Here is a 12,424-nt window from a genome sequence, read left to right on the forward strand (position 1 = left end):
TGTGTATATTAGTGGGTTTGCAGATAATTCTTCAAATCCAATGGACACAGGAAGGTGATAGTAAAAAAAATCTCATAAAGATGAGTCAATAGAAGTGTGACATTTGAAACTGGAATATTTTTTAATATTTGGAAAATAACAGTCTTCTTAATATTTATCTCCCTTTATTGATTATCTATCTAAAAGTGACTTTGGCCAAAGAGAATATGGAATTTGAGATAGTGATGAGATTTCCACTTAGAAGTGCTTCTCACTTTAGAACTGCCCATTGGATTATTTCACTTTATTTCTGGGCTTCAGAGATCCATAGCTTTTGATATATGTATGCCAGATATGAAAAACAAATTTGCTGAGAAAGAAATTACAATTGATTATAATAATGTTTGCAGGCTCAGTATATAGTTTTCCTTATTGATTTCAGTTCATGTAAAATTAATTTATTCAGAATTGTTGTTGCAATTACTAATAATTGTCAGCTCAGCATAATTATAAGACCTTTCACTCCATCAATCCAAGCATTCTACTCATTTCCCCTATTAATTAAATACATGAACATTTAAATAATTAGTGTAAATTCAGAGGATCACAAACAAAAGTAGCAACAAGCAAAATTAGCATTACCTTTTGTTAAAAAAATCATTGTCTGAAGACTCTTCAAATTGATAACATCTAGAAAATTATTTGGATGTGTGCTTTTTGGAAATGATAAAGTTTATACAGTCTTTGAATTATATTAATAACATTAAAAAGTGTAGAAGACAAGATAAAGCTTTTATAAAATTTTTGTTATTATAGCAATGAATGCTGAATTGCAAATTTCCAATGAACGTGGATAAATGAGAACCTTTTTTTTCCTCCTCCTCCTTTTTAATGAAATCCTTTTTATTTCTTTTTCGTTGTATTTTGAGAATCTGGGAAGAACTGAAACCAAACTACTGAATGTCCTAACAAGAATCTAATCCAGACTCATATACTATTACAGACCTTCTAACGAGGCAACCTGCTGGGAAGCAGCCCCATTTCTTAGTCTTAGCAGACCATTCTTGTCTTGCAGTGTGCATGTGTCCTAGCTGAATTGCTGAGCTTAATGGGGGTGATATCACACATGAACGTTTTGATGAAGTAGTTTTATCAGGAATCACCTAGTTAATAGGTCCATAAAAAAAATTCTTCTATATGCCCAGTGCTGTGGGCAAATAAGGCTCCTGATTTCCTTATCTACCGTTCTGAAATCCCAAATCTCAGAAAACTAAAAGTTTTCTTTTCAGTCATTTGGCTGCAAAATCTGCTTCAACTGAGCTGAGGTAACATATTGTTTTTTTCAAAACTTTGCTCAATTTGAATAATTATACATTTCACCACAGAATATTAATGTGTTTGATTAAGGGGTACTGCCTCACACCTCACTGGAGGTGTCATACACCAGGGCTTTACTGTGTATTATCTTTCTAAGGTCTGAGTAATTCTGAATTCTGAAATTTGGCCTGAAAATTTTAGTTAGGGGAACATGGGCCTGTTCTACCACCATTGTAAATCATTTGGAAAATGTTTGATAATCAGTTTTCAGTACTTTTTTTTTTTATCATATATTGACTTCATATCATACTAGATTACTTGTTTAGGAGAAAAAGTTTCTAAGAGTAAAATATATTTAAAAAAATCCAGCTTTTGACTATATCTGTGGTTCCCACTGCGTTTTTATATATATGTATTGCATCATTTTTAACATGTATAAACAAATATGTATATCATAAGACTCCAAAGATTAGCATACTATTCATATCTTCTGTATAAACACTGATCCACTATCTACTTCTGTAGATTAGAGTTCTCTTTTATTTGTCTTTTGATTCTTTCAAGCAGCCTGATGTTTTTGACATTCATCCATATTGTTGCAAATAAAACAACCTATTTTAAAATTACATTTTATATGCATAGAGCCTTGAAAGTTCCAGTGATCAGTATTACTTTTACTCATTAATTTTTTACTTTATTGTTTTAATTGGGGAATTCAATTCATCCAATTCATTTTTTCTGTTTTAATTCGTGAGTTTCTGCTTGTAAATTTTCATCTGATAACTGCTTCCAGTGTTGTCGTGAAGTTATGATGATGCATAGAAGTTCTCAAAAGTGATGCTAAACCTTATCATTTTAGTTTGTATTGGCTTTCATGCAAGAGTTGTTTGATATGTAATTTTAAATCCATATAGAAAGGCTCTTAATATTGTTATTAATTTTTATTTTATTTTGTTTTGTAATATTTCTAGTTTATAGAATTCAGTAGTGTTTTCTTCATGACAATATTTGGGATTATAATAAAATATGTGTAATTTTATGACTATTTCCTGTATTAAAATTTTTTTCTCTGCTCAGGTATAAAGTTTATACATACACACATAGTCTACATTATCATGTTGTTTAAGTATTCTATACCCAGGCTTATTTTTGTGCACTTTGTTCTTGTATTAAAAGTAATACGTTCAAATCTTACTAGTGTATGTCTCCTTGTGTCTTCAATAGTTTCTATTTTTTAAAGTTGTTTTTATGCTATTTGATGTATAGTCACAACTTTTTCAACCTAATTGTGAATTGTGACTTTAGATGATAACACTTAAAATTTTGTTTTGAGTTGTACTTTGACATGAAGATTTTAACCTATTTGAAAAAAAATGATATTTTTGCATTTAAGAAAGTTATACGTTTTCCCCTAGCAATTGCCTTTATAATTATACATTTTATGCCCTGTTTCTCTGTTTTTTAATTTAACCTTTTAATGTCTTTTTGGTCAGATTTTAAAAATATATTTTGGCATCTATTTGTTGCCTATACAGCAATCATATTTTGGATGTAATAACTCTGGAAATCAGATTCTTCCCCCTTTTCACAAGGTTTGTTTATGTTTCTTGCTGTGGGCTACATATGTTTACTTGTTTAGTGTTTTTTCTAAACTATTTTTGTAAAGTATGGAGTTTTTGGCACATATGAGCTCTAAAGTCTGTTTTTCTGTTATTTTAGCTTGTGTTCAGCTACTGTTTTCACAGATTTCCTTGAAGTCCAGGAGGGGGGGGGAAAAAAAAAAGAAAGAAAACTCTTCTCCAGTTTTTGCAAACCGCCTTTCCTTCAGTGCTTGGTGATCATTCATGACTCTGACTTAGCCTTAACTTCCTGCTCACCCTGAGCATCAGCAATAGCTGAAGGTGAAAGCTTAGAGTCTTCTCAAGTCTTTTCTGAGTGTGTATCTTTCCCTGCACACGTACATGCTTTTCTAAATTTCTCAGTAAACACGTGTGCTTTTGAATGCTCTCATTTCTGAATGGAAGTCTTTCCTTAGAACTCTCTCCCCATTTTTTTCTCCCAGGCTTTCCACTTGTCTATCTTTTGCCTCAATTATTAATTTCCTTTATAATGTTTTTAGGAATGGCTTCCCTGGTGGCTCAGAGGTTAAAGCGTCTGCTGGGAATGCGGGAGACCCAGGTTCGATCCCTGGGTCGGGAAGATCCCCTGGAGAAGGAAATGGCAACCCACTCCAGTACTCTTGCCTGGAGAATCCCATGGAGGGAGGAGCCTGGTAGGCTACAGTCCATGGGGTCACAAAGAGTCGGACATGACTGAACGACTTCACTTTCACTTTCTGCACACCAGCTTTTCTTCCCTAAGTTTATTTTGATTTAAGCAAAACAAAAATAAATGCCGTGGGCTAGCTCCTCCTGTAGCTTAGAACATACAAACACAATTCTCTGAAAATAAGTTCTGCTCTGTTTTCTCCAGAACCCAGAAACAAGAGAACACTGAGAACGTGGGCTGATTTTAGGACCACAACCGAACAGTGAAAGTAGGTAGGGCAAGAGTGGGTAAAAATGCTGCAATGTTTTCTTACAGTTGTTAAGTTGTATTTTTCTTGAGTAAGGGTTTGCTTGGTTTCTAAAAAGCAGAGACATTACTTTGCCAACAAAGGTCCGTCTAGTCAAGGCTATGGTTTTTCCAGTAGTCATGTATGGATGTGAGTTGGACTGTGAAGAAAGCTGAGCGCTGAAGAATTGATGCTTTTGAACTGTGGTGTTGGAGAAGACTCTTGAGAGTCCCTTGGACTGCAAGGAGATCCAACCAGTCCATTCTGAAGGAGATCAGCCCTGGGATTTCTTTGGAGGGAATGATGCTGAAGCTGAAGCTCCAGTACTTTGGCCACCTCATGTGAAGAGCTGACTCATTGGAAAAGACTCTGATGCTGGGAGGGATTGGGGGCAGGAGGAGAAGGGGACGACAGAGGATGAGATGGCTGGATGGCATCACCGACTCGATGGACATGAATTTGAGTGAACTCTGGGAGGTGGTGATGGATAGGGAGGTCTGGTGTGCTGTGATTCATGGGGTTGCAAAGAGTCGGACACACTGAGTGACTGAAATGAAATGAATTGAACTGAAAATCTTTAACTTTTTCCAGAGTTCTTTCAAAGCTAATGATTATAGTTACACTTAATTTTTAAAATAATTTTGTGGCTGGATGGGCCTCTGGAGCTACATACTACTGTCACAGACATTTTTACTGTCACTCTTTTTGTCATTGCTCTGATGTAATAGGCTCTTCAGTTTTGTTTGGATTTTTTCTTCTTCTGTGGGAATATATTTTATCTCAAACCCCTTTTCTCTCTTTTGGACCATTTTTCCACATGTCACTAACTCCCTGAAAACACTGTGGCAGGAGCCCAAGAAATAGTTCCGATGGGAATTGGCATTTATTTTTCCATTTTTAGGTAATTGAAATTTACTATGTCCTGTCTTCTAGTTTTGCTGAAATCATAGAATTTGTATGTTTTTATTTGTTCTTATTGTTGATCTGTATAGTTTTGATGGGATGCATGAAGAGATATGGATATGCAGCCACCATTCTCTTGGCTACCTGGAAGTCCTTTTACCATATATTTTATTGAAAATGATTATGAAGGTGATGGCATCATTATTATTCAAACTGGCTTATCATTGATTGTTATTATATTAACAGTTATGAGTATATCTTAGGGGTCAAATTTTATATTTAATATTTAACATTGAAAGTGTGAAGATACTATGGTATGATCAGTATTCTAAGAAGTTTGTGTTCTAGGGAAGAGATAAATAGTAATTTTCATATAATGTGATAATTGCTCTTATCACTCTCCATATTGTAGTTAAAGGGGTAATGTATGTGTATGTCTCATCCTCATATTCTTAAGAGATATCGTCCATGGCAAATGGGAAACTCAAGAGCTCTTTCATATAATTAAACAGTACAATGATGCATACCTTATGCAATTATTGGGTGACACCTGCAGTCAGTTTTGGGTACCAATCAGAAGACATAAAGTACCATGGAAAGGATGGTTTGCATCCATATCTCTGAATCTCCAGATTTTCATATTTTGATTAATTTGTACACATATACTGAGTATTTGTACACATCTACATAAGGATTTATGATGGGTTGGTCTTCTATAGGTAAACAATAAATGATAAAAAGACCAAATCAACACTTTTCAAGTACCTGGTACAAATCAGTGGAGAAGAGCACATACACAAGTTATTTGAAACAAAGCAAGATTTATGTTAAGTGCTGTAATATGAAGGTTAGATTTGGGGATGTTATCTGGAGTTTTAGAAGTAGGGAGGCATTTTCAGAAGCTTTGGGAAATGTTAATTCCTTTGCATATTAACACTTTGATTTAAAAACCGTCAATTGTCATATCAACCTCTCTATGCGAGTAGACTTTTCATGTCCGAAGTAAAAGAATAAATACCAGGGACCTCTACAGGCAGGCTACCAGCACTGGACAATAGAGCAGGCTTCACTAGCCAAGCTTCCGAGTGTTTTTTGAGCTATGAAGCTGACAGGACTTCTGACTGTGTTGCACCCTGTAATTGTTGTATTTGTAAAATAATTAATTGATATTATTGTTGACCTTATAAAATGGAGGCGGGTATATAATAGAAGCCTATAAGCTATAACTTATGTATATGTCAATTCAAGATTTATTTCTAGATAAAAAATAGCTGGTTTGGCAGTAAGAATTTTAACTGTTGAATCTGTTATGATTCTGGATTTAATTAATTGTTTATTGCTTATTTAAAACAGATTGATGATGTTGATTTGAAACAGTTTGTGATCATAACAGAATTGCTTATACAGGCTTTTTCCTGGTATTTTTCTTCTGAGAATATGTTCTGCCTGTCAGAGCACTGTGTGTTTGCCTAATTGAAATAAGTCCACCCCAAACCTAGCGCATGTGTAAGGTAATATTGCTCAATTAGTTTGCATAATCTTATAACAGGAATAAGATTTATATTCTGAATTAGTTTTGTGATTCATAGCTCACACTATATCTGAGCATCTGAGATGCGTAGCACTCTGTTTCAGTTAAAGAACATTGTATGACATGAACTTTATTTTATGCTTTATTTTAAGCATTTTAAGTCTCATTTGAATAAATTGTTTGGTTGGCCAAGAAGTTCATTTGAGTTCTCCTGTAACATGTTATGGAAAAACCCAAATTAACTTTTGGCTAACCCAATATAGATTAGTGGCCAAAGATCTGATGATGGGTCATTTCCAGGTTACCATTTTGTTATCCCACATAGTTTTGAATGCTGGAAAGTTCATTATTGACATTTAAAAATAATATGAAATTTAGATTTCTGACTTTCTTGAAAATTCAAAGTGTTGGCAATGCTGGGGTTAAGCTACCACATGGCAAATCTCAACTGCAATACAGAGATTTTATTCTTGTTCACACGGACAGTATTTCCAATTTAATAGTCTTTGCTTTCTGTTTTTTTTTTTTTTTTTTTTTGTACTTACCCACTTCACCCAATACTGTAGGTATTTGGGCTTAAATGAAAGCATTTTTTTAAGTAAGTCACATTTCAAATACTACCAAAGTTGCTAAACTTAAACCTCTCTTTTCTTTATTTTATGGAACATATATACAACAAATTTTCAAATATAGAACATGTTCCAACAAATACATAAGTAATAGTGATAACATGAAATATCCAGGTCAGATATAAATTTTAAGAAGTCATTTGGATTTTTTAGCAAGACCCTAGGAGTAGACATATGGTTTCATATCTGGAAAATACTAGAAAGCAATGAAGAAATGACACCCCCCAAAAGATGCATTTAAATCTATTAACTGTTCTGAAAACTACTCTTTACCATATGAGATTCTTAATTTTATTACATAAACATTTAATATGGAAAGCTATCACATTAATTTCTTTTTATCTTGAATTTAAATATATGTCATCTCCATATTATGGTACATTGTGGTTTACCTCTGTATCTTACATACTGGCAATTATGTGTTTTAATATCTGGTACCTCTGCCTTATCTAAATCCAGCTTGAACACTTGAAAGTTCTCATTTCACATACTGTTGAAACCTAGCTTATAGAATTTTTGCCATTACTTTGCTAGCATGTGAAATGAGTGCAGTTGTGTGGTAGTTTTGGCATTGCCCTTCTTTGGGATTGGAATGAAAACTGACCTTTTCTAGTCTTGTGGCCAATGCTGAGTCTAAATTTGCTGGCATATTGAGTGCAGCACTTTCACAGCATCATCTTTTAGGATTTGAAATAGCTCATCTGGAATTCCATCACCTCCACTCAGTTCAGTTCAGTTCAGTCACTCAGTCGTGTCTGACTCTTTGCGACCCTATGAATCGCAGCACGCCAGGCCTCCCTGTCCATCACCATCTCCTGGAGTTCACTCAAACTCATGTCCATTGAGTCCGTGATGCCATCCAGCTGTCTCATCCTCTGTCGTCCCCTTTTCCTCCTGCCCCCAATCCCTCCCAGCATCAGAGTTTTTTCCAATGAGTCATCTCACCTCCACTAGCTTTGTTTGTATTGATGCTTCCTGAGGCCCACTGGATTTTGTACTCCAAGATGTCTGGTTCTAGGTGAGTGATCAAACTGTTGTGGTTATTTGGGTCATTAAGATCTTTTTTGTACAGTTCTTAGTTTTGTAGTCAGTAAAATATTGATTACATATCTATTTAATCTTTACTTGGTAGAGATCAAGATATCACCAGTAACAATGTGGCCCAATTATTCTTCATTGTCATTGTTGTTATAAAAAAAGAAAAACAAATAATAGAATTTAATTATATAATATCTTGATAGAATTCTGGTGAAGAAAAAGTATTGCCTACATCTTAGTTTCACAGAGATAAAGACAGGTGGGTTTTTCTCAAAAACATTTTTAAGTGGAGCACTGAAAGATTTATGATTTTAAACTTTTTAGCAAGAAATGTTTATATTCTTTAAAACATCTGTAGGTCAAAAGCAAGAAGAGCAAGTGGAGAGAAAAACTACAAGAAACTGATCATTTTTAAAAATTGTGATTCCCCACCCCTATTTTCCTTTACTATATTTCAGTTCAGTTCAGTTGCTCAGTCATGTCCTACTCTTTGCAACCCCTTGAACTGCAGCACGCCAGGCCTCCCTGTCCATCACCAACTCCCGGAGTCCACCCAAACCCATGTCCATTTAGCAAGACCAAAAAGGTAAACCAAGACTTATCTTTCACATCAGACATCCACATCACAGATCTACATTAAACAATAGCCCTAAAATTGTTCTGTGGTTATCAACCAATTTTTCTCTCTCCTTCTGTCTCCAACTGTTTACCAAATCAGTTTTTTTAGCACCTTGAAGACTATGATTGTATTAGTTTCTATCTACTAGACTATTATCAATAATTCCCTGGTGGCTCAGTGGTAAAGAATCTGCCTGCCAATGCACGAGATATGGATTTGATCCCTGGTACAGGAAGATCCCCTGGGGAACGAAATTGCAACTCATTGCAGTATTTTTCCCTGGGAAATCCCACGGACCAAGGAACCTGGCGGGCTATATTCCACGGGGTCTCAAAGAGTCAGACATGACTTAGCAACTAAACAACAGCAACAACAAATGAAAGTTTAATATACTTTAGACAGTATTTTGGATTCTCCCTGGACATTTTTTTAAAACAAATACTTATTGAACACCTCTTAAATCAGGTATTCTGCTTGGAGGTTGAGTTAAGTGATTATGAATCTAGATTTGTTTCTAGATCACGTTTAAAATTCCACAAAATCTCCAGAATAACAGAATGAGAAATTTGAAGTAACTCTTTTTTTTTTTTTTATTTTAACAGTTACTGTGTTTTCACAGCTTATTTCAAATGTACTGCTTAGATGGAGAAATACATGGTATCATGTAAGTTGAAAAAGCACTGCACCCAATACAAACTCGAACACTAATGGCTCATTACAAATATATCAGAAGTTATTAAAATTAAAATTAACATCTATGTAAATATGGTGTTTGTTAAATGTGTTTATTGCTACAAAACAGCTAATTTGAAGCTCATTACTGAACTTAATTTTGTCATAACAAGGAGAGGTGTGTTAAAAATGATCTGTTTCAGATGTCAATTCTAGATATAGCACTATTAATCACCTATTTGGTATTCATCAAATATTATTTAATATTGCAATAGATTTTAAGGACCCCAAGGACAGAAAGGAGGCTTATGTTTATTGTCATCCTTTTGGTGGTTGAGTACATAAGGAAGACCTTGTAAGTAGCTGTATTTGTTGAGTGCATGCATGTATGAAACTGATGGAGGGCATGTTTGTTGAAAGCACTAGTATTTAGTGAATCCCAGTGATATCCTAAGTGCTTCATATGTTCAAGCTAAAAAAAGATAATTGATTGGTTTACATACTTTGTCATAACCACTGAGATAGATAGGAGGGTTTGGCTGTCAGCCCATACTATGTAACCATTTCTGAATATGCTTACTTGCCCTCCTTGAAGGAGGGGACAGTGACCAGGTTTCTATCAGATGATTTTATGCCTTGTTTGTCCAGAGATGGATTCAGAATCCAAGAAGAGAATATCAAATTCCCTTTCTCCAAAGAATTAATACAGTCTCAAGAAAAATGGAGACCTGAATCAGGTTTTGTTACCTGATTGGTAACAAAATTCTAGGTATCCTACTTGGATACCTAAAATCTTGGCAAATGGGGAATTCAGCATGAGTGTTGGCTTTTGCAAAGCCAATAATAGTAAGCAGTGTTTGGAGGAGCAAAACTTAGAAGCCTGTTAGAGATATCTGCAGACAAAAATGTGAATCAGATAAATTGCAGAGTAGAAGAGAGATTGAGGGAGAGCAAGCCAGAACATCTCAGTTCCTATCATACCTGGGCATACTTATGCTGTGTATATGCTGTGCTTAGTTGCTCAGTTGTGTCTGGCTCTGCGAACACATGGACTGTAGCCCACGAGTCTCCTCTGTCCGAGGGGATTCTCCAGGCAAGAATACTGGAGTGGGTTGCCATGACCTCCTCCAAGGGAACTTCTCAACCCAGGGTCGAACCCAGGTCTCCCACCCATGCCGGTGGATTCTTTACTGCCTAAGCCACCAGGTGCATACTTGGGGTCTAGTTAAGTCTTCCGATTCCTTATAATACATTCTGTTTTACTCATTTCATTGTGATTGGGTTTCTAATCCTTGGTCAGATCATGTCCTTGCCTTTTCCTTGAATTGTTTGCTGTAGATTTTATCTTTTAAAAAAGAACATAAGTTTGAGGACAGTTAGATCTTGCTTTAGTCTCTCTGTGAGATCTCCAGTACTCTGAAGTGACGTTGTTCAGTCACTAAGTATTGTCTAACTTCGCAACCCCATGAACTGCAGCACACCAGGCTTCCCTGTCCTTCACTATCTCCCAGAGTTTTCTCAGGTTCATGTCCATTGAGTCAGTGATGCTATCTAACTATCTCATACTCTGCTGCCTTCTTCTCCTTTTTTACCTTCACTCTTTCTCAGAAATAGGGTCTTTTCCACTGAGTCAGCTCTTTGCATCAGGTGGACCAAGTATTTGGATACGCTTCTAACTCTGAAGTTAGAAGACCCTGGAAAAAGACTTTTAGAATAAATACTAAAATACATATTTAAACTCTTTTCTTATGACTACAATCATTTCCTCATAGTGACTGTACCATAGTTCTTGTAGAGTAAATATTCTCTTTGAAACTCTGGTAAAATCTATGACCACTCTTTAGAAGCATTCATATTACATACACACAGACAACGTTGCATATAATTTCAGAGGTTTTACAGACTTTAGGAAATCTAGTAATAAACCCCAGTAGCCCAGGTTGGAAGTCTCAATTTTTCAAGAATAATTATATTTCTGTAAATATATTGATATCAGCATATCAATAATTTACTATGGGAATTTCTGTTTAGTGGAATCCTATAATGATTTATTTTCTGGATTAAAGAAACTCTTCTGAAACACAAAAATGTTTTAAAATTTCTCCTTGTATATTTCTGAATTTTTTTGTATGCAACTTATTTAATACCAATATTATAGAATTCTAAGCATATATCAGATTTAAATTGCTTATATTTACTTGGCTATGAGGCTACCTCACCATGTGACTAGTCCAGGGACTGTAGTTATATCAATTTTTCATATGAGAAAAATTCCACTTACAGAGGAGAGTTTTAAAATTTAATATTAAATAATTAAAATCCATCCTCACATAGACATCTCAAATTAAGATTGTTTACATGCTTTTTTAATTAGGTGCAATTAAGAAGCTCTCTCAAAGCATTTAAGCCCAGAGGGAGCTTTGGTTGTGTTGATAGAATGACTCTTAACATACAAGAAGTTGCCTTGGTATTTGTGGAGGAGTTTCTTAATCAAAGACATGATGGGTACACTTTTGTTTTTACCACATGAGAAAACAGATGCTGAGAATTTTTATTAGAGAAGGATGGATGAAAATTTCTGCATGACAGTTAAGGACAGTAAGAAGGTTTCTTTGCTCTCTCATTGTCTTTCCAAACTCTTTTCTCATTATAATAATCATCGTGATACCTAAGCCAGATCATGTCATTCCTTTGCTCAAAACAATTCAATGCCATTGGCCTCCTGAGAGTAAATGCCAAGCACGTCTCATGTTGGTCAGGCCCTAGTGCCCTGAATGGTCAGCCTCCTGACCCCCAGTCAAAATTTCATCTTTATGGTTCTTTCTTATCTCTATCTTCTAATCCTCTTGCTCTGGTTCATTTGGCTCCAAACACACTTGCTGTCTCCGCCTGGAATGTTCCCTGGATATTCACATGGCTTGTTACTTCACTTCGTTTCTTTTCAATATTTGTTCACATACTCCTTTCCAGTTGGTCTTTCCCACATTTCTTCCTTATCCTTTCCAGTCCCTTCTCCTTGATTCTGTTTTCCATACCCCACTTTCCTGCTTATTTTTTTTTTGCTCTGGCACTGGTGACCATCTGACATACTACATATTTTATCTAGTTAGTTTATTCCATCTTTTTCTGCTAAAATATAAATTTCAAGAAGGCATGGGTTTGACTATTTGACTTTTTAAAAA

Source organism: Ovis aries, chromosome 2 (assembly GCF_016772045.2).
Source record: "Ovis aries strain OAR_USU_Benz2616 breed Rambouillet chromosome 2, ARS-UI_Ramb_v3.0, whole genome shotgun sequence".
NCBI classification, from domain to species: Eukaryota; Metazoa; Chordata; class Mammalia; order Artiodactyla; family Bovidae; genus Ovis; species Ovis aries.